This window comes from Myotis brandtii, unplaced genomic scaffold (assembly GCF_000412655.1).
Source record: "Myotis brandtii unplaced genomic scaffold, ASM41265v1 scaffold727, whole genome shotgun sequence".
NCBI classification, from domain to species: domain Eukaryota; kingdom Metazoa; phylum Chordata; class Mammalia; order Chiroptera; family Vespertilionidae; genus Myotis; species Myotis brandtii.
Genome location: NW_005370872.1, coordinates 1,804,581 through 1,827,019, shown reverse-complemented (window position 1 = coordinate 1,827,019; position 22,439 = coordinate 1,804,581). Strand labels below are relative to the sequence as shown.

Here is a 22,439-nt window from a genome sequence, read left to right as displayed (position 1 = left end):
AATCATTCCAATCCACCTTGATATCCATTTCCCCGGGCTCTGTTTCAACAGTAGGGAAAATCGCTTCCTTAATGATTAACACAGGTGATAACTACTGTCCTTTGTCTTTAAACGAGCATGCGGTATATTGCTGAATATGTGCAAATGTGTGTTTGCATGTGCTTTTAAAATAAAGTAAATGCCAGGCGTGGATAAATATGCTTGTCCCCCTACTACCCCGGGGCTTTTGGGCTTTCCTGCAAGCAGAGAACTGAACATTAATTCCAAAAAGAGGAAATCAATTCATACTTGGAGGACAGGGAAGGATTAGATGAAGAAAGGATATAGGTGGGAATCCTCGGGCAATGTAGCTTTACAAAGAATGCCCACATCTGTCTACCTACCATTCTAACTGTGTAAATTTTATACTGCAAACCTAGATCATGGTAGTGGAGAAATTTAAACAGTGCAGAACTAGGCAAAATAAAAAGTGGAAGTCCACTGGGAATCTCATCACCTAAACAGAAACACTTTTACATTTGGCGGCTAGACTCACAGGGTTTCCTCGCCCCCCCGCCCCCCCCCCACTATGCATATACTAATGTATAGTTAACATTTGCAAAATGAGACTACCTTCTACATACTTTTGTGAAACTTGATTTTTTTCATTTGTTAGTACAACATGCCATCTCTCTGGTGTCCCAATAGCTTTTAGAATTCTTACAAAGTTTTCTATCTTTTTTGTTTTGTTTTGTTTTTGTTTTTTTTTTGTTGTTGTTCTTGTTGTCAATTTTAATTTTGAAAAAATTTCAGACTTCCCAAAAAGTTGCAAAAATGGTACAAAGAATTCCCATATACTCTTTGTCCAGATTATCTAAATGTTAATATCTTACACAGTACAACGATCAAAATCAGGAGATAGTGTTACCTAACTTATAAACCTTACTTGAATTTCCCAGGTAGTCCCACTGATGTCTTTTTTTACAAAGTTTTCTATCTTATAAATGTACCATAATACATATTTTTAAAAATTTTGTCGCCATTAATGGGCATGTAGGTTGTGTCTAATGTTTTGTTATTGTAAACACTGCTGCAATGAAAATCCTTGAACAAATGAACATATGATTCTACCAGAAACTGCCCTTAAAAAAAAAAAAGAAAAGACTTGACTATTTTACCGAGTGGAGGTTGCCAGCAAAAGCAGAACCCTGGTCTCACAAATGTGTCTCCGGAGGTCTCTGTATTGTTGAGAAGGATCTTCTAAAACTTACATCACATAGCTCTGAATTATCTTATTAATTCCTTCTTCTATTATTATTGGAATCTGAGTAGAGAGAATGAAACAATACACATGAAATTATGACAAAGTTCTCTATCTGTAATATTTTCCTACTTAATTTGTTATTTCTCCTATGAGCTAGAAAAAGATACAGCTGCTGATTTACCGTATTTGGAGAAATAGGACAGAATGCTTCCCTTAATTAGTAAAATGTGAGAAAGAGCAATGGTCCTAGAAGCTTATTTTTTCCATGTATCCCTAATTGCTTATTAAATTTTCAGCGTGTATTTGAATTCAGAACCACTACAAAGGGTTTTCTATCAGCCCTGTTAACTTGATTTCAAGAAGGCAAGCTCTAATCTGTAACTGCTGGCAATGCAGCCAAGGAATGCCTTGTGTTTTTTGGTCTCTTTATGCTTTAAACAATTTTTTTTCAGAACCACAAGTAGATTAGTCTATGCCCTTAAAGGTAAATTAATATTACCTACAGAATAGACTTTGTTTACATTAAAAATCAGTCATATAAGTTCCCACAAGAAGCTCCCTAGAGATGTAAATCTAGTCAATCTACTAGATTCAGTTTCATGGACTATTTCGTAGTATTTGTTAGTCTCTAGAAACTGTTTGTCAGGTGTGGCCCGGGGGCCCTTTGCTTTGCTTTCTCTTTAGAGTCTAGTTAAATGCAGGTTCATAGGCTCTGCTCTGGGCTTAAGTGACCAGAATCCTGGCAACTGTGCTCCCAGGAATCTACATACTCAATGAGAGATGAAGACATTTCTCATACTGCCCAAATTTTCTAGAGTTCATGGACCTATCTATAAATGTTTTTGGGGTCTCCATTGTGCCTGGCATATGATATGCATTGGTGGGAGTGGGAGGCAGAATAATGGTCCCCCAAAATGTCCACTTTCTAATCCCCAGGCCTATGAATGCTACCTTATATGATTAAAAAAGCTCTGCAGTTTGATTAAGTATTTTTAAGATGGTGAGATATCCTGGAATATCCGATCTGACCCCTTGTAATCTCAAAGGTCCTTATAAGAGGGAGGAGGGTCAAGGTCAGGGTCAGGAAAGATGTGACAATGGAAGCAGAAGCCAGAATGATGTGATTGTGGAAATGGGCCACGAGATAGGACTGCAGGTCTCTAGAAGCCAGAAAAGGCAGAACACAGATTCTAACCTAGAGACTCAGGAGAGAGATGTCCTTGCTACACCTTGACTTCTCCCAGTGAAACCCATTTTAGACTTTGGACCTTCAGGACTGTAAGATGATAACTTAGTATTTTAATCCACTAAGTGTGTGTGTGTGTGTGTGTGTGTGTGTGTTTAGCAGCAATAGGAAACTAATGCAGAAGATGTTCAGCGTGGCTGTGAAGACTGATTTGTGACGAAGGGGAAAGGCCCCAGGAAAAGAGTAAGTGTGTTCAGGCAGAACTCTCTGTGTAAACACAGCCATGAGTGTAAGAAGGGCCCGTGGAGCTAGGAAGTATGTGGGATTGGTTATGACAGTTGGTGGAGACGACCTCGAGTTAATCCTGGAAACCCTTTGAGAGCTGGGCTCAGGCATTTGGACTTTATTCTCCAGGCAACCGTGAACCAGGCAGGACTTTGAAGCAAGGAGTGGCCTGATCAGAGCTGTTTTTGAAAGTCCCCTTTGATGAAGAAATAAACGAGTAAAGCGTTTGAGAAAGCAATTCACAGCTGGGGTGGGGGTGGGAGGTGAAGGGAGGGTGGTGTTATTACAAATGGCCAGGAGGCTTTGCAAGTCGTTTGGAAAATGTAAACCCTAAGGACTGAATGAAGAGATAACTGTGAAGTGGCCTCTCCGCTATTAATGTTTAAACATGAAATATTGATCCCAGTCTTCTGGGAGGCAGATAGCTCAACAGAAAATTTTAACAACAGTTAGTTCTTGTTGGACATTTGCCTTGGGAATGTCTGGGCACTTTGCACTTGCTAGCCCATATCATCCACACAATGATTATATGAAATAGATTCCATTTTACCTCCATCTTACAGGTAAAGAAAAACAAGGCACAGAGAGGCATGAGATGGCCTACCCAGGGTCATTTAACTGGTAGTAAGCAATTTGGTCTGAGAGGAAGCTCTTAAACACAGCCCTGTGCTGCCACCTGGTGGTTGTAAGTGGAAAGTGTAACCATACAGCTGTGCCGTGCCCGCTGGGAAGGTCACAGAAGGCACCCTGGAAGATGTGAAATTGAAGGAAATTAGCAAAGTTGGCCTGAAAGATGTTTCAGGCAGAGGGAGCAGCAAGCGCAAGGCCCAAAGGCTGCAGTCATGGAGCCTTGCGTGGGGAACAGGACGATTGGGTGAGTCAAGAGGAAAGTGGGGAGTGTTAGGAGATATGTCCAGAGGTCTGCGCAGACCTCCTAGGTCCTGTGACAGGCCTGGACTTTATCTTGCAGCTTCCAGGCAGGGAGTGATGTGATGCGACTTGCATTTGATTACTAATTTAGATTAAATAAATTCCCTAGTTGCTACGAGGACAATGGATGTGGGAGACAAGGCCAGGGGAGGGAGGCCAGCGAGGAGCAGCCTGATGGAGAGGAGCCGAGAGGAGGAACAGCTGAATCACCAGGACCATAGAGGGGCGAAAGCGTGGGTTCAAGAAGTAAGTGGGCGGCAGCGTGGTCAGTCTCCCAGACTCCCTGCAGCCTAAGCCGAGGCTGTGCCATCTCTCTGCTCACCTGGAGGCTGGGAAGCGTGGTGGGCTGAATCGGAGCTTCCAGGGAGATGACCTCCCAGGGCAAGTCTGCGCGCTGCCACCCTGAGCATCCAGAGAGTGTCTGAGGCCACACGGTGGGGTATGTGGGTCAGCAGCCTTGAGGAGAGTTCTTGGTGAGACAGGAAAGTGGCTGCTCTGGGTGAGCTCAGATTAGGCAGAGGGTCCATGCATTTGAGAATGGCCAGCCTTGTCATTTACTGCGTATGTAACCCCCAGTGCTTCGGCAGTCGGGGCTAGACAAAAGGATGACTGACCATAGACGATTTCCTGCAAAAGGCATTGCTATGGACTGACTGTGCTCCCCACCCAAATTCATGTATTCATGCTCTAAGCCCGAGGGACTCAGAATATGACCACATCTAGAGAAGGGACCTTTAAAGAAATAATTTAGATTAAATGAGGTCATCGGGATGGGCCTCGGTGTCCTTCTAAGAAGAGGAGATTAGGACACAGATGATCATGTGAAGACACCATATGCCCCCCACTCTGCCCAGCAACTTTTGTTGTTGTTGCTAATATATTTTTATTGATTTCAGAGAGGAAGGGAGAGGGAGAGAGATAGAAACATCAATAATGAGAGAGAATCATGATTGGCTGCCTTCTGCATGCCTCCCACTAGGGATCGAGCCCACAACCCAAGCATGTGCCCTTGACTGGAATCGAACCTGGGACCTTTCAGTCCACAGGCCCACACTCTATCCACTGAGCCAAACCAGCCAAGGCCCAGCAACTTTTGACTGAAACCTCAGACCAGGCAGAAATAGATCCCCTTCTGACCCCTAACATTGCCCATGCTATCAGGGTGAAAGTAAGTTGTTTCCAGTGACAGCACTGGACCCTCTAAGAAATATACATATACTAGAGGCCGGTGCACGAAATTCGTGCATGGTGGGGAGCGGGGAGGAAGGTCCCTGCAGCCTGACCTGCACCCTCTCCAATCCGGGACCCCTATCGCAATCCAGGACCACTGGCTCCTAACCGCTCACCTGCCTGCCTGCCTAATTGCCCCTAACTACTAGCCTGACTTCCTGGTCACCCCTAACTGCTTCTTCTTGCCAGCTTGATTGCCCCCTAACTGGTCCCCTGCCTGCCTGGTCACCCCCTAATTGTCCAGAAGGAATTCGGACATCTGAAAGATGGCCGGTCGACCCAGTCTAATTAGCATATTACCCTTTTATTAGTATAGAGGATAGTCCCCCAAAATATATATACACTTTGAATAATTTTAAAGGCAGTTTTTATTAAAATGCATTTCATTTTCAAAATGTAATAGAATCTACTGAAAAGTATGTATACATTTTTGGGGGGACACCCTGTAGGTACAGGAGGACCTGAAGGACAGAGAAAAAACTAACTTCCTTACAGGAATTCACAGACTCTTCAAGCATTGAAAGCTTGCAGACTCTAATATGTTACTTTCTTTTCTTGGAGTACAGCCATGTTTAAGAGTTTGCAATTCTTGGGTACCAATTTCAGATAGAAGACCACAGGTTGAAGTCTAGTCGGCTGATGCAATAAGATGGAGATTCTTTTAAGATAAAGACACTCTTCTTGGGTGCTTATGACATAAAAGACAAAGCAAGGCAGTGTGTGTGAGGCACGCCGAGCTCACGTTTGCTAGAAACAGGCTTTGTGGTTTTGGAACGCTGCTTGACTCGGTTTCTCCACTGGGTCTCAAGAATGACAATATTTGCTGAGACAGGGGGTGGCGTAGGCGCCTTGTTCAAATGCTTTGTAATAAGAAGACAGAGGCAGTGAGGGGAACAAAATGCAGAATGTTGGGGCCAGAGATGATACACATTGTTCCTACTGTCAGCAAATATCCAAATGTTTCCTCCTCTTATGTCCCTCCTCCAGCTACAAAATGTTAATTTCTATTGTCTTCAGACACCCTGGGGAAAGCCTGGCTAGTGCTTTACATGAAACTAGAGGCCCCATGCTCGTGCCTGAAAATCGTGCACTGGGGAGGGTCCCTCAGCCCGGCCTGCACCCTCTCACAGTCCAGGAGCCCTTAGGGGATATCCGACTGACGGCAGTCAGACATCCTTAGCGCTCTCCCGCCACCACCGCTGCACTCACCAGCCATGAGCCCGGCTTCTGGCTAAGCAGTGCTACTCCTGTGGGAACGCACTGACCACCAGGAGGAAGCTCCTGCGTTAAGCGTCTGCCCCCTTGTGGTCAGTGCGTATCATAGCAACCAGTCATATTGCAGTTTGGGCAATTTGCATATTAGCCTTTTATTATATAGGATGGAGAAAGGGAAAGGAGAGGGGTGCTACGAAGTCTCATTGGTTTACAAATTTCACAAATGCCGTAACTATTATCAACTTTCTTCACCGTTTTACTCCTGAGCTATTTCTATTTAGTAAATAACAGGATAAAGAGATTAAATGAACTACTCTACTGATGACTGATGCTGAAGGGGCCTTCACATTCTTCATATGAGGAGTGTTCTTCCTTCCAGGGCTGGTGTGGACGGCCAGGCTTTGAGGCCTGGGTCCCAAGCGGAGATCAGAACGTGGGCCTTGGGGCTAGAGCCTGGTGAAGTGGAAACTCTCCTGTCACTTTAACTAATAGGAACAGGACTGACTGACACCCGGGGCCGGGCTATGGGATGCCAGACTTCCAGAAGAAAGATCGGGAACTATCAGATGTACAGCAGAGCAGGGAACTCTGTGACCTTCCTTTTCTGCTAAAGTTCACTCTGGCTGAATACTGTGGATGGTTTCAACTTGTTCACGACTTAAATCAGGATTTAAAGGGAATTGCTTAGAAATTGTTCATATGTGCTTTATTTTTAATTTTTAAATTCCTTTAAAATTTATATATCTAGAAAGATCGGGAACTATCAGATGTACAGCAGAGCAGGGAACTCTGTGACCTTCCTTTTCTGCTAAAGTTCACTCTGGCTGAATACTGTGGATGGTTTCAACTTGTTCACGACTTAAATCAGGATTTAAAAGGAATTGCTTGGAAATTGTTCATAGGTGCTTTATTTTTAAATTCTTTTTAAAAATATATATCTCTATTGATTTTAAAGAGAGAGGAAGGGAGAGGAGCGAGCGAGAGAGAGAGAGAGAGAGACAGAGACAGAGACAGAGACAGAGAGAGAAACATTGATGTGAGAAAATGTCAATAATTGGTTGCCTCTTGCACACACCTTAACCGGGAATCAAATCCACAAGCTGGCATGTGCCCTGACTGGGAATCGAATCGGCAACCTTTGGGTGCATGAGACAATGCTCAACCAACTGAGCCACACGGGCCAGGGCACTCCTGTGTGGCTTACGATTTGTCAGTGATATTATACTCTAGGCTCACTGATTAATGTGGGAATTTTCCAGGCCCTGGGATTGTCCTGAGAGCAGCTTGAAAAGCAGGAGGAAAAGGCCCTGGGGTAATTAATGTGTAAACCGATTCTGAGTGAGGCCTCAGGGACCAAACCAGGAAGCGGGGGGGAGGGGCAGGGAGCTCCCTCTGTGCCAGGCACCCTCTATTTATTTCTCTGCAGCCCAGGTTTGTTTCTGTTTCTTTGTGTTTAAATGATAACATGCCTTGGTTCACCCTGTGGAAGTTAATCATTAATGAACTGTATTAATTTCCTATTGCTACTGTGTCGCATAACCACACACATGGTGGCTCCAAACAGCACGCCTCTATACTCCTGCAGTTCTGGGGACCAGGAGTCTGAAACCAGCCCCCTGGCTGACCAGTGACCGACAAACAAGGCGTGGGCAGGGCTGGCTCCAGCTGGAGTCTCTGGGGGACCATCTGCTTCCCCACCTTTCCTAGTGTCTGGAAGCCTCACACATTCCCTGACGCTAACTGTCCTGGCATCTCTTCAACCTCTCCCTTCCATTGCCATGTCACTTTCGTCCTCTTCTGGGGTCAGCTCTCCTCCTCTCCTTTGCAGAGAACACCTATGATTCCATGTAGGTCCTGCCCTAATGATCCAGGGAAACCTTCCCAGCTTAAAAGCTTTCATCACATCTGCCAAGTTAGCTTGGCCTGCTAAGGTCATGGTCACAGGTGCCCGACTGAGCCCCTGGGTACCCTCAGTAACAGAGCCATTTCCTTTAACAGGAGTCAAACTGGAGGACCGAGAGGATCATGTCCAGTTAGGGGGAAAATCTCACAGATGTGAAAAATACTTGCAAAATATAGGGCCAACATAACTACCCTAAAAGCAAATGTTTTAGCTTTAGGAAGGGTAGTTTGGTCAAAGAAAGGACTTCCTTTAGAATACTTTAGGAATTTGAACTGCTAGCAAACGAAACATCTGTTTGCTGGAAATACATTTTTTTTTTGCAATAGCGCTTTTTATTATAATGCTTACCTTTCTATTTCATGTCTTGTTACAATTGGCCCTGTCATGAGGACTTCCGCTGATTTCCCAGCTCTGAGGGTAGGTGCTTTCCTCAGAGTTTCCCCACTTCTGGAACTTCCTTTCCCCTCTGACCACGCATCCCCTGAGCTGTGCTGAGGTTCTGCTCTGCCCACATGAGCTCGAGAAGGCCACAAGCTTCAGCCGGGGAAAAGGCTCCTGGAGTTCGGGGCAGTGTTTCCTTTCCTCCATGTCAGAAACACTGGACGGCCCCGAGAACGTGCTCGAATGCTTGGTGGACTAGAGGCAGGTTTTAGAATGAGTAAATGTAGTGGTCTCAGCATTGATCTCAGGATCAGGAGCTCTGGCTGGACTCCAACCAACTGAATAATTTGGGGCCAGCTACTTGCCTCCTTTAGCCACTGGCTCCTCACGGTAAAGCAAAGGACATTTCTGGGTTATCTGTTCGTCCCCTGCTGGGATGCGTATAAGTGAATTCTATTTACATTTCTCCTTGAGGTCCCCAGGGTAATGCAAGTTCCACTCAAAGTGCAAAACAAGCAACCAAACCAGAAACAAAATGGAAGGAGAGAGAGAGAGAGAGAGAGAGAGAGCGAGCTATAGGGAGTCATATTTGTTTGTTCCTTGGCTGGTGTGATGAAAGGGGTAGGTTATATTGTATGAATAGTTTGCACTTCTGCCATAATATTTGCATAGATAAATTTCCCATGTACACCCTACCCCTACACATGCACAGCCTCCCCGCCAGCAACATCCTAGAATAAAGAGATGCATTTGTTACAAGTGACACACCTATATTGACCCATCATTGCCATCCAAAGTCCACAGTTTACACTACGGTTCACTCTTGTTGTTATACAGGCTATGGTTGGAACAAATGTATAATGAAATCTATCCATTATTATGGCATCATATTATTTTTTTCATAACACTAACAATTCTTTGTGCTCTGTCTATTCATCCCTCTTCCCTACCCCCCAGTTTCCTGGCAACCAGTGATCTTTTTACTGACTCCATAATTTTGCCTTTTCCAGAATGACATATCATTGGAATCACACATTATGTAGCCTTTTCAAATTGGCTTCTTATACTTAGTAATATGCATTTAAGGTTCCCGCTGTCTTTTCCATGGCTTGATAACTCATTTCTTTGAGCGCTGAAATGTGCTACTGTTTATCTGTTCATCTATTGAAGAACATTTTGATTTCTTCCAAGTTTGGGATTTATGAATAAAGCTTCTATACATATATGTTTTTGCGTGGATATAAGTTTTAAACTTTTTTAGATGAATACCAACGAGTGCAATTCCTGGATTGTATGTTTAGTTTTGTAAGAAACTGCCAAGCTGTCTGTCAAATTGCACTGTTTGTATCCCTACCAGCATGAATAAGAGTTCTTGTTGCTCCATGTCCTCTCTAGCATTTGGTGTTGGCAGTGCTTTGGATTTGGGCCATTCTCCTAGGTGTGGAGTGGTTTCTCAATATTGTTTTAATTTGGAATTTTCCTGATAACATAGGATGTGGAGCATCATTTCATATGCTTGTGTGTTATCTGTATACCTTCGGTGAGGAGTCTGTTATAGTCTTGGTCCATTTTTTAATTGGGTTGTTTTTTCCTTATTGTTAGAGTTTTAAGAATTCTTTGTGTATTTGGGATAACGATCCTTTATTACATGTCTCTTTTCAAATATTTTCTCCCAGCCTGTGGTTTTTTTGTCTTTTCATTCTCTTGACACTGTCTTTCACAGAGCTGAAGTTTTCAGTTTTAATGAAGTCCAGCTCATCAATGATTTATTTTATAGATTGTGCTCTTGGTGTTATATTTAAAAAATCATTGCCATATTCAAGGTCATCTAGATTTTCTCCATGTTATCTTCCAGAAGTTTTACAGTTTTGTACTTTAGTTTCTGTTGACTTTTAATGCAAAGCACTTTAGCTGTTTCTTCTGTGTCCTTGTCATTTTGTACTGTCATTTTATCCACTTACCATGACATTTTGCTTAGGGAAACAATTCCCTCTCTTAGGTTATTTCGAGTAGCAGGTGCCAAGATCATGGTACTCTGCTTTCTGCATACCTAGTTACTCTATAATTTTCATAGACGGGGGGTGAAACATTGCTGGAATATGGGCTAGAATATGAATGCAATTTTTCTTTGAAAATATCACTTTTTCTCTGAAGCAAATAGTACAAAATAAATAGACTTCTTATAACATGATAATTAAATAGTTGCTTTTTAATAACAGGCACCTATTATCTCTCATTTATCCTTTGGCCTTCTTCTTATAATTATGAATACCCCTCTTTGAAAAATGTAACCCTGAATTACTTTAGCCTTTCTCCATATCTGAGCATTTTATCTTTTTAGTTGAGTGAGTAGAACACTGAGTTAATAGCTGGGGGACTTTATTTCTGAATCTGCTTTTGACTCACTCTGTGGTTGAAATGAAATAAATTTGCTTTTGCTAGAAGAAGAAGAAGAAGAAGAAGAAGAAGAAGAAGAAGAAGAAGAAGAAGAAGAAGAAGAAGAAGAAGAAGAAGAAGGAGGAAAGAAGAAGAAGAAGAAAAAGAAAAAGGAGAAGAAAGGAGATGGAGGAGGAGAGGGGAGATCCTCAGGCAGAGTGTCAGGAAACCTAGATGGGAGTCCTGGCTCTCCACACACTAGACAGCTCACTCTGGAAAGGTGACTCACCAACCCGGGCCCCATTTCATTGTCTGAAACATGAGCAGTCGTCCTACTCTAACTCTGAAGTTTCTATGACAATATTACTGCACTCTAAGTAGGTCACTTTTCATAGCAGATTTTCCCACATCTAAGTTGACCCTAGAAAGACTGTTCAACTCTAGGTAAGCTAGTGAGAAAAAGGAGACAAATAATATAAAAGAGGAAATGACAAGTCTATTGTTTTCCATTTCTTAATTTTTAAAATTAAAGTTCTGGTAAATCAATCAGAATTTCCATTAATCATGAAAAGGGTATTGGGCTCTCATTTGTCTCCATCATTGAGTAATAATCTTCCATTTCATTCCACCTGGAGTTATAGGAGTTTTCTATGTTCTTAATCTTTTGATGACTGAAGAGTGTCAACACTGTCAACACCGATTTCCAAGAAACATTGATGTTAAATTTTTATCCTTGGTGTTGTGGTAGTTTACCTCCTCTGATAGAAACTGGGAAAATTCTCTCTCACACCTTCAACACTGGTATGGAAAGTGATACTAACAGTAAAGGTCTTTCTTGTAATAATAATAATAAAAAAAGAAGTTGACATTTATATGTGTTGGTTCAGCTTTTTCTTCCTGCCTGTGTGCTGACAGGTGCAGTCCCAATCCCCATGATTCATTTTCTACCTGTTGTTCTTTCTTTGCATCACTTCTAACAAGTCATTCATTTAAAAAGAAAAAAGGTAATCAACCAAGGACCTTGTATGCATATACGCATGGCCCATGGACACAGACAATGGGGCATTGAGGGCCTCGGGTGGGGGCAGGCTGGAGGGGGTAAATGGAGGAAAAAAGGGGACATATGTAATACTTTCAACAATAAAGAATTATTTAAAAAAGAAAAAGTACAAGAATGTGCCAGTCCAAATTCATGGCTTCTGTTCCAAGGTTTTAGATCTCCAGGGGGTGGTTTGACCTTTAAAAAGACCCTGGTAAAGAGCAGCCGGGATTGTACAATGGTTGAAGTATTATCCAATTCTTGCTGAGATGGTGCGTCTGTGGTGGAGTTAGAAGGGATTAAAAGCCACCCAGCTAACCAAGGCCACCGTCCCACAGTGCCTCAGTTTCCTCTGAATTCTTTGCGCAGTGAAGATGGTAAGAAAAAGAGATGAAGTATTCTCTCAAGAGACAGAGAGAAAAAGACCAGAAAGGCTTACATGGGGCATTAGGAACCAGTAGGAAGAAGACCGGGTTCTTGGATGTGACTATAGACTGGGTTCTTGGATCAGACTGTGGAGAAAGGTCTTGTGAAAGTTAAATTATTTCCCGAAAAACAGGAGCAAAGATAAAACAGAGCCAAAAAGATAACAATAAAGGAGTCTGCTTCCAGCCCTAGCCAGTCTTGCTCAGTGGATAGAGCGTCAACCTGCGGACTGAAGGATCCCGGGTTCGATTCTGGTCAAGGGCACATGCCAGGATTGCGGGCTCGATCCCCAGTAGGGGCCTTACAGGAGGCAGCTGATCAAGGACAAAACAGGAGCAAAGATAAAACAGAGCCAAAAAGATAACAATAAAGGAGTCTGCTTCCAGCCCTAGCCAGTCTTGCTCAGTGGATAGAGCGTCAGCCTGCGGACTGAAGGATCCCGGGTTCGATTCTGGTCAAGGGCACATGCCAGGATTGCGGGCTCGATCCCCAGTAGGGGGCTTACAGGAGGCAGCTGATCAATGACTCTCATCTTTGATGTTTCCATCTCTTTCTCCCTCTCCCTTGCTCTCTCTGAAATCAATAAAAACATATGTATATATTTTCAAAAGAAGTGTGCTTTGTCTGAGCTCAAGTTTGTGCATAGACATTTTATTTATTTTAAATTTTGCTCTTTTGGGATAACTTCAGACTTGTAGAAAAGTATGGACATAGTGACGGGTCCCGGTTTGCCCAAAGGTGGCCAGCTCACGTAACTGTGGCACAGGGATGAGGCCTGAGAGACTCTCATCGCACAGTCGTGTGAATCCACAGCAGATCTGGTGGGATTTCATTGTTTTTCCACGCACAGCCTTCGATCGAGGCTCTCCTCTGCGCAACCACATTGCATTTAGTCAGCCTGTCTCCTTAATCTCCTCTGGCCTGTGGCAGCTTCTGTCTTTCTTTGTTTTTCATGATCATGACAGTTTCTAGGAGTCAAAGCTTTTAAATGGTTTATCTTTGGAATTTAATCAGTTTGTTTTATTGAAAGACTTAAACAAGTACCGAATACCTGGTGAGTGACAGCATCCAGAGCTCCGTTATCTCTCACGGTGGACGTGCCTAGCAGACAGCTGGCTTCTAGGAAGAGTATCTAGAAAATCACTTTACTTTATCGAGGTTAAGTGTTACAGGGCTAGAGCCAGGAGGAGGCTGTTTTTCCTCAGTTCAGAGTTTTAGTGACTTAACCCAAAAAGGAGTGCCAATTCCTTCAAACCCTGAGCATATAGCAAGGAAAGAAAAGGTTGTTTTAGCTCCCAGGGTGAGCTGGGCATGTGGGAGGTTCCCAGCTTTATTAATATTTAACTCACATGCCATGCAACATGTACAATGGTTTTTGAATATATTCACAGCATTGTGCAATCATCATCGCAATCTTATTTTAAAACATTTCATCTCCCACAAGAGAAATCCCAGTGCTTTGCTAGTCACTCCCCATTTCCCCCTCGCCCAGCCCCGGGCCACCACTCACCCACCTCTGTCTTTCTGGGTTTCCCTTTTCTGGACATTTTATACAAATGGAATCAGACACTATGTAGTCTTTTGTGTCCCGCTTCTTTCACTTGGCATGAAGTTTTTGAGGTTCATCCACTTTGTGGCATATGTACTTTATTTTTAAATTTTTGCGGATAAATATGTCATTGATTGATTTCTTTTAAAAAAATATATTTTATTGATTTTTTTTACAGAGAGGAAGGGTGAGGGATAGAGAGTTAGAAACATCGATGAGAGAGAAACATCGATCAGCTGCCTCCTGCACACCCCCTATTGGGGATGTGCCTGCAACTAAGGTACATGCCCTTGACCGGAATCGAACCTGGGACCCTTGAGTCCACAGGCTGACGCTCTATCCACTGAGCCAAACTGGTTAGGGCTTTAATGATTGATTTCATGAAAAAAGGAGAAGAAAGCTGGCAGACATGTCATATAGATGATGGTGTGATCTGGTGAAGTAGGAGAAAAAGACAGCTGCTGCCTTGGAAGGAGTGGATTTCTGTAGAGTGGAAAGTTCTTGAAAGCAGAAATGATAGTTTCTATCGATCTTGGGCCTTGTGTTGTCGGGCCCTGCCTGGTTCCCAGCCCCACAGCCTCCCCTGCACAGCTGGGACACCTGGATCCCCACCTGCTGGCACAGCACTGCTCACTGTAGGGACCTCTTTTCAGCCAGGGGCATGAGGAATGGATTTAAGAAACATTATCTTACTGTTTCACAAATAGTGTTTTGATATTTCAGAAGGTAACAATAGATGATCTGTTAGAAAACAAAAGAAGGAATTCTGTGATCAACTACATCTGGGAGATGCCTATGTTCCCCTCCTGGAGATTTAAAATGAACCTGAGTATGCGGATGCCTCTGCAAACACATCAGTAAAGTATTTGGGTAGCCCAGGGCCACCCAAAATTACCCTTCAGCATCTCCAGGGACAAAGGTGGTCCACAGAAAAGTTTGGAAGATGCTTCTTCGGAGCAAGGCACTAGGACTCTGGCCCTTGCCACTGACCCAGCCTGACCCCGTGCTGCTGCTGTGATTATGGGGCTTCTGCCCTGATTGCTGGGGCCAACGCTGTGTCTCAGGTCACAGTCCTGGAGGCTGCCCCTGTCTTAGTCTCTATGTCATTGTGCTTTTATCAGTTCACCCCAAGGCCCCAACGCTGTCCTGAAAACTCTTGTTGGATTTCCCCTTTGTTCTCTGCATCCTTACCTACTTTATTGGGAAGGCCCCTCCACAGATTACTTGACATCTCTTGGGACACTCCGGTTTCTTTCATGCTTTGTATCTTGACAACACATTTTTCTTCCTGGGTGACCTACAACTTACACAACTCCCAATTGCTGTAGTTTCCATCCACTCCACCCCAGGCTCTGGTTCCAGTCATCCTTGTCCCAGAATATTTCATTAATCCCAAGGTACCATGTTTGAAATATGGGCAGTGCCTTCTGGAGTGTTTTGCATAAGGTAGATGCTCCAGATTTGTTGCTGACATTGATTGTAGCAGGGTAGCATCAATGTGCTCATCCGCCCTCAGGGTTTAATGCTGTGCTGTGTTGTTGCTGAAACACCATGGGCTTTAGGGTCAAGCAGACTCGGGTTTTGATCTTGGTTGTGGCACTTAATAACGATGTGACTTCGGACCAGATACAAATTTCTCTGAGTTTCACTTTTTTTCATCTGTAGAATGTGGATTGATAAGCCTATCTCACATGGTTGTTACAAGGATTGACTTAGAATTGGGTTAGACACCATCATGTTAACAAGAATCCCGTGATTTTGGTATGAGCAGTTCTCACATATTATTTTGAGAGACACTGAATAAACAATAGATACGAAATTCCCTAAGAAAGAAATTTCATATATTATGAGTTAATATTTGAAAAACACTTAGAACAAGCCTGGTACCTAATGTGTGCTAGAACTACGTAAGTGTTTAGAAAAGAGACCATTTCTCCATCTTCTTCCTTCTAAATAGAAGGATCCTGGCCCACTGACTTAGAGGACATTGGAAAAATCACTTCTATGGGGCTGCTAGTCACACCAGGACTTGGGGGCGATACCCTGCTCTGGACCACAGAAGACAACCAGAACTCCAAACAGCATGGAAGGCCTGGGAACCGGGTTAGCTGAGAGGTGAAATTCATTGTACTTTTAAAGAAATCCTCTCACCCAAAGGAAAGAAAAATGAAGTAGATATCCAGCATGCTTCTGGTTCTCAAATTACGTAGCAATCCCTATGCACCCACCCTCATCTCAAGTGCTGTCTTAAGACCGCTGCCCTTCTCACTAGGATATGCCGTTTGCCTCCCTGCATCCACTCAGCTTCAACCCCAGGATCACAACCTTGCCCCCTTAACCTACCTCCTGTCCCCCAACCTGCTTCCTGTCCCCAATTTCTGTCCCCTAGATCCATATGACATCAGGAAGAGACAATTCCAATATCTAAGGGCAAGTATGTTTTGACTATCTCAGTGTTTTCTTGAACATGGATTTCATGAGTCCTCTAAAGAGTAAGACAAGAATCTGGTCAGCAGTTTCTCCCTTACATCTATCTCTCCCGGGGAAACTGCAGTTCGAGGCAAAGAGGTTTGGCTGAGCTGATAGAACTTTTTGGGATGGGTCGTTTCCCAACATAAAGAAACTGAACATGTGAGCTGCTGAACAAAGAACCTCGACCCTGCCCTTGGGGGGCTTGCTGGACGGCATAGCCAGCCTTCTGCACCAGAGCTCTCTTTGCTCTCTTTGAGATGCAATATTTTAGCGATCCTGCAGCTGAGCCCAGAAGAGAGTCAGTTGCTAGACTTTGGACCATGAAGCCATTTGGCAGCTGTATATTGTATTATGTGTTCACCACACCAAGTCAAATCTTCTTCCATCACCATTTATACCCCCCTTCACCGTCTTCTACCTCCCCCGCCTTAATTTACCTTTTTTTCAGATTGGGTACTATACAGTTTTTATATCTAATCTGTATTATTCAACTTAGGCATCTAGCCAGGAAAATTGGTCCCATTCAATGCGTCCACAAATTCCTGGTTTAATGACGAAGAAGCTTCGGAACATAGAATTAGAAAAATACTGATTTAAGTAAGAAAAGAACATGTGTGTAACTTGGAGTTGGTGGTGCAGGTGGTTTGGAAAAATATTATCTTGACTCTGCAATGAACTTGTATTAAGAGTTTGACAAAACTCTTCAGTGTATGGGTGACTCATTGGTTGAGTTAAGGGAGTGAATTCTAAAGTCACTCACAACACTGAAATTTTACTGTGGATTTGAGCATTCAACCCTCTTTGCTCCAGACCAATTTTACATGTTTAACTTGAAGCTCTGAACTGATAGAAAATAGATGAGAGGAATAAAATGGGTCCACTTTCTTCCCAGTTCTCAACAAGTCTGGGGTTTCCTTTTCGGGAATGAACAAAAACCACCAGCATTGACTGGCACTGATCCCAGTACCAGGAAACTGCCTGCTCAGCCTGGCAGAGTGAGGGTGGGGAAGGCCGGGGATAATGCGCCTGGGAACAGTGTATTGGTTAGATTTTCTAAGGAGATGGAATTAAGTTACAGTCCAACAGCACAGCATGATTATCTGAATGAGGAAAGGAGAGCAGTGCCAAGGCTGGGAAATTACCGTATCCAATAATAGGAATCCTGGAATTCTGCCCAAAGGAAACAAGTGTGGGCAATTTGGAGCCCACTTTGTGTTACAGAAAACACTGGGCAGTTGAAAGTCCTTTTTGCATGGTGGACTCAGAGACATGAATAGTAAGGACTTTTTTTTTTTTCCCCAAAGTAAATCCAAGGATTAGCAGAAATGCCCCAAGGCAGTTATAGAATCAATGAAGACTCTAATGAAAATTATGACCTGCCTTCTCAGAAAAATGAGTGCAGCTACATACATAGGCCCAACGTATTTTTTAAGACTTAATTTTTTTGAGCCGTTATGGGTTGACAGCAAAACCAAGAGGAAAATACACAGAGATTTCCCACATACTATCTGCCTCCTCCACCCCCTAAGTTTTTCCATAGCTTTCCCCACCATGAACAACCTGCATCTGGGTGTTGCATTTCTTACAATCAAAGAACCTACATTGACACCCAAGATCCATAGTTTACATAAGGATTTACTCTTGGTGTTGTACATTCAATGGGTTTTGGCAAATGTATAATGACATGTATCTACCATTGTAGTATCATACAGAGGAGTTTCACTGCCCTAAAGTCCTCTGTGTTCCACCTATTCATTCCTCCCACCATCCCCAACCCTGGAAACCACTTATCTTTTTACTGTGACCATAGTTTTGCCTTTTCCAGTATGTCATGTAGTTGGAATCATATGGTATGTAAGGCTTTTCAGACTGGTTTCTTTCACTTAGTAATACGCACTTAAAGTTCCTCCATGTCTTTTCATGACTTAATAACTCATTTATTTTTAGTGCTGAACAATATTCCATTGTCTGGATGAACCACAGCTTATTTATCCATTCACCTACTGAAGGACATCTTGATTGCTTCTAAGTTTTTGGAAATTAAGAATAAATATGCTATAAACATCAATGTGTGGATGTAAGTTTTCAACTCATTTAAATAGATATCGAGGAGTGTGATTGATGATCGAATGATAAACTTATGTCTAGTTTAATAAGAAACTGTCAAACTATCGTTTTTGCATTCCCACCAGCAGTAAGGGTTTCTGGTATTCTACATCCTCTCCAGCATTACAATAAAAAATGTCTGCTGTGCTAAAAAATATGTGAAGAGAATGAGAAAATAAGCCATAGACTCGGAGAAAATATTTTCAGAAGAAACAACTGATAAATAACTGTTATCCAAAATACTAAAGGAACTCTTAACATTCAACAATAAGAAAGTTAAAAAAAAAATTGGCCAAAGTCCTTAACAGACACCTCACTAGAAAAGATATACAGATAGCAAATTAGCATATGGAAAGATGCTCCACATCATATGTCATCAGGGAAATCCCAAATATTTCACAGAGCAGAAGTTTTAATTTCAATGAAATCTAATTTATCAATTATTTCTTTCATAGATTATGCCTTTGGAATTTTATCTAAATGTTGTTACTGTAATCAAGTTCATTTAAAATTTCTCCTATTTTATCTTCTAAGAGTTTTATAGATGTAAAAGCATTTTATATTTAAGTCTATAATCCATTTTGAATTAATTTTCATGAAGGTTTGAGGTCTCTGTCTAGATTTTTGTTTTTAATATGAATGTCCAAATTTTCCACTATTATTTGTTGAAAAGACTATTTTTGCTCCACTGTGTTACCTCTGCTTCTTTGTCAAAGATCAATGGAGTATACATATGTGGGTCTATTTCTAGTCTCTCTATTCTGTTCTATTGGTCGACTTGTTTATTCTTTCACCAGCACTACACTGTCTGGATTACTGTAGCTTTATTGTAAGCCTTGAAATTGGGTAGTGCCAGTTCACTGACTTTGTTCTTCAAAATTGTGTTGGCTGGACCCAATATAGATGTACAATAACTGGGTTTTTATAAATATCTTAAAGTCCATCCATGGGTCCTAGGTATTCATAAAACTGAGGTAAATAATCCTGCAATTGAGAAGTATTATAACAAACCTCAGTAAGTGGTAACTAATTATAAAGTGAGAATAGTAAGAAAAGGCTTTGTGGAAGACAGGATTATTTATAGTAATCCCATGGAAGTTTGGGAAGGAAAATAGGGAACAGAGAGAAGCAAGGTTGCTAAATCAAAGCAGAATAGTTAAAGAACCATGGATTTTTGTAATAAGGTAGATCAGGGTTGAAATTCTAATTCTATTGTAGTCTAGCTATGTTAACTTGGGTGGCTTAGCTTGATGCTTGACAGTAAGATGTGCAGTGATAACCCCCATCTTACTCCTTCTGTGGCCAATATGGAAGAGACAGCTGTTGGAGAAGCAGCATGGATGGTGGGTCCGGACTGACCAGAGTTTAAATCTCTGCTCTGATATTATGAGTTGAGTGACATTGGATCAGGTACTAAATTTTCCGAATATCTCTCTAAGGGAGGTATAGAAAGATGTACCTAAAGAATGATGACTATACAGTATAAGCACAATGTTACATAGAGAATACTCAATAATTAGTAGCCGTTGTTATGACAAAGGAAGCCAACTTTATTTCAATGGAAAGTATATATTGAGAGGACATGGTGGATCTATGAAGGACCTAATGCCAAATTGTAAATATTGGAGAGCTATTAATTTTAATTTTTCCCTTTCTTTAAAATTTCAAACTCATGGTTGCTGCCATAACAACAACATAAAAACCCCAAAACTCTTTACCTCACTCTCTTCATGTAACCTCTCCATCATCATTTTTCTTTCCCATTTATTCCTTCTCTTAAAGTCAAGCTGCTATAAAATGATCTTTCCTGATTTTTTTCCTCCAAAACAACCCCCTAGGGAAGGTGGACTAGTCCACCATCCTCATTTTCTGTTCTTAGGAACCAACCAACTGGAACAATAGAGAACAAGTCTCCATGTCATTATCATAATATTCTTACCATGATGCTTTTAAAATATTATCAATTTTTTTGAAAGAGAGATTTATTGTTCCACTTATTTATACATTCATTGGTTGCTTCTTGTATGTGCCCTGGCCAGAGATTGAACCCACAGCCTTGACATATACCAATGGCACTCTAACCAACTGAGCTACCCAGCCAGGACTATGATAATATTCTTCAATTCTGCCATGGGTGAGAAGGTTGTTTCAGATAACTACCATATTAATGCAGACACAGAGCTCTGAGACCCAAGACCAGGGTAGCTGTGGTGGAAGAGAGGGAAATGAGTTGGAAACCAAGTGTGAAGTGTGTAAAGTCATTTGTGAGCAATAGATATGGGAAATAAGGGGTGTGAATCATAGAAGATGACTTAAGTTGGTTTGTTCATCTGGTACGCATCTTGAACCTCTACCCCCTGTGAGGTGTTGTACAGATAAAGACAGGATAATGCAGGTACTTATGGTGGATAAAAAGCAAAGTCTCACAGAAATTCAAAGTTAAAAACTATTTCATCCAAATATGGAAATTGTCCTGAGAAAGTAGCCTTTGCATTAGGTCTTGAATGATCAATAAGACATGAATATCTAACAATAGTGATGGGCCATGTGGGGGTGAGGCAATAGTAGGAGACACTCAGAAATGAGGGAAGATATAGGGGGAAAAGACCTTTAAATCAGTTTGTCCATATTTCTGGGTGAGAGGCAAGACCAGAAGGATTCTTAGATTTATTAATAATTCTTTTAAAAATTGGTGAATTTATTGGGTTTAATAAAATTATGTAGGTTTCAGGTGTACAATTCAATAATACATCACCTGTATATTATATTGTGTGTTCACCCAAGACAAGTCTCCTTCCATCACCATTTACCCTCTTTCACTCTCTTCTATCTCCCTGCACCCCCCCTTTCCTCTGATAATCACCACACTGTTGTCTATGTCTATGAATTTTTTTGTTTGTTTAATTCCTTTGTCTTTTTCACCCAGGACCACAACTTCCCTCCCCTCTGACAGCTGTCAGTCTGTTCTCTGTATCTATGAGTCTGTTTCTATTTTGTTTGCTAGTTTATTTTGTTCACTAGATTCCACATATAAGTGAGATCATATGGTACTTGTCCTTCTTTGACTGGCTTATTTCACTTAGCATTTTACTCTCCAGGACCATCCATGCTGTTGCAATAGGTAAGATTTCTTTCTTTTTCACAACTGAGTAGTAGTCCATTGGGTAACTGTACCACAGCTTTTTATGCACTCATCTATTGATGGGCACTTGGGCTGCTTCCAAATCTTAGCTATTGTAAATAATGCTTCAATAAACACAGGGGTGCATATATCCTTTTGAATCAGTGTTTCGAGTTTCTTAGGATATACTCCCAGATGTGGAACTTCTGGGTTTAAGGCAGTTCCATTTTTAATTTTTTTGAGGTAACTTATACTGCTTTCCACAGTGGCTGCACCAGTCTGCATTCCCACCAATAGTGGAGGAGGGCTCGCTTTTCTCCACATCCTTGCCAACACTTGTTGTTTGTTTATTTAGTGATGATAGCCATCCTGACAGGTGTGAGGTGATATCTCATTGTGGTTTTAATTTGCACATCTCTGATGATTAGTGACATCCAGCATCTTTTCACATGTCTATTGGCCATCTGTATGTCCTGTTCGGAGACATGTCTATTCAGGTCCTTTGCCCACTTTTAAATTGGACTGTGTGTGTGTGTGTGTGTGTGTGTGTGTGTGTGTGTGTGTGTGTGTTGAGTTTTATCAATTTCCTGATACTTCCTGGGATGATAGCATTGCACATCAACAGGTGTGGGCAGAGCTTCAGCAACTGAGGGCCCTCCCACCTTCCAAGGGTCTCCCCCAACCTGTAGATCTGTGTGGTGAATCTTATCCACTCTAGTTATGGACACATTCAGAATGGGGAATGGGGAGTGGGGAGTGGAGAGTGGGGAGTGGGAAGTGGGGAGTGGGGAGTGGGGAGTAGGGAGTGGGGATGGGGAGGCTGAATACCTGGCTCCAAGAAGGGTGGGCAATCCTCAGAGACAGAAGCACAGTCCCTTTCCCCTCCATGCTTGTCTCTCTCTCACGTCTGCGGCAAACACGTATCTGGCATTAATTTGTCTCCCTTCCCTCCTCATCTCCAAATCCTCATTTGAATC

General features: G+C 42.2%; 1 protein-coding gene across 1 annotated transcript in view; it reads left to right on the top strand.

Annotated features, from left to right (window-relative positions):
• The first annotated feature begins 3,445 nt into the window (after window positions 1-3,445).
• Window positions 3,446-22,439, top strand: part of CCL20 (chemokine (C-C motif) ligand 20) — a 38,254-nt gene continuing 19,260 nt past the window's right edge. Inside the window, exon 1 of the mRNA XM_005882546.2 lies at window positions 3,446-3,588. The gene's annotated coding sequence lies outside the window, so the exon portion shown is untranslated. The remainder of the gene's footprint in view (window positions 3,589-22,439) is intronic.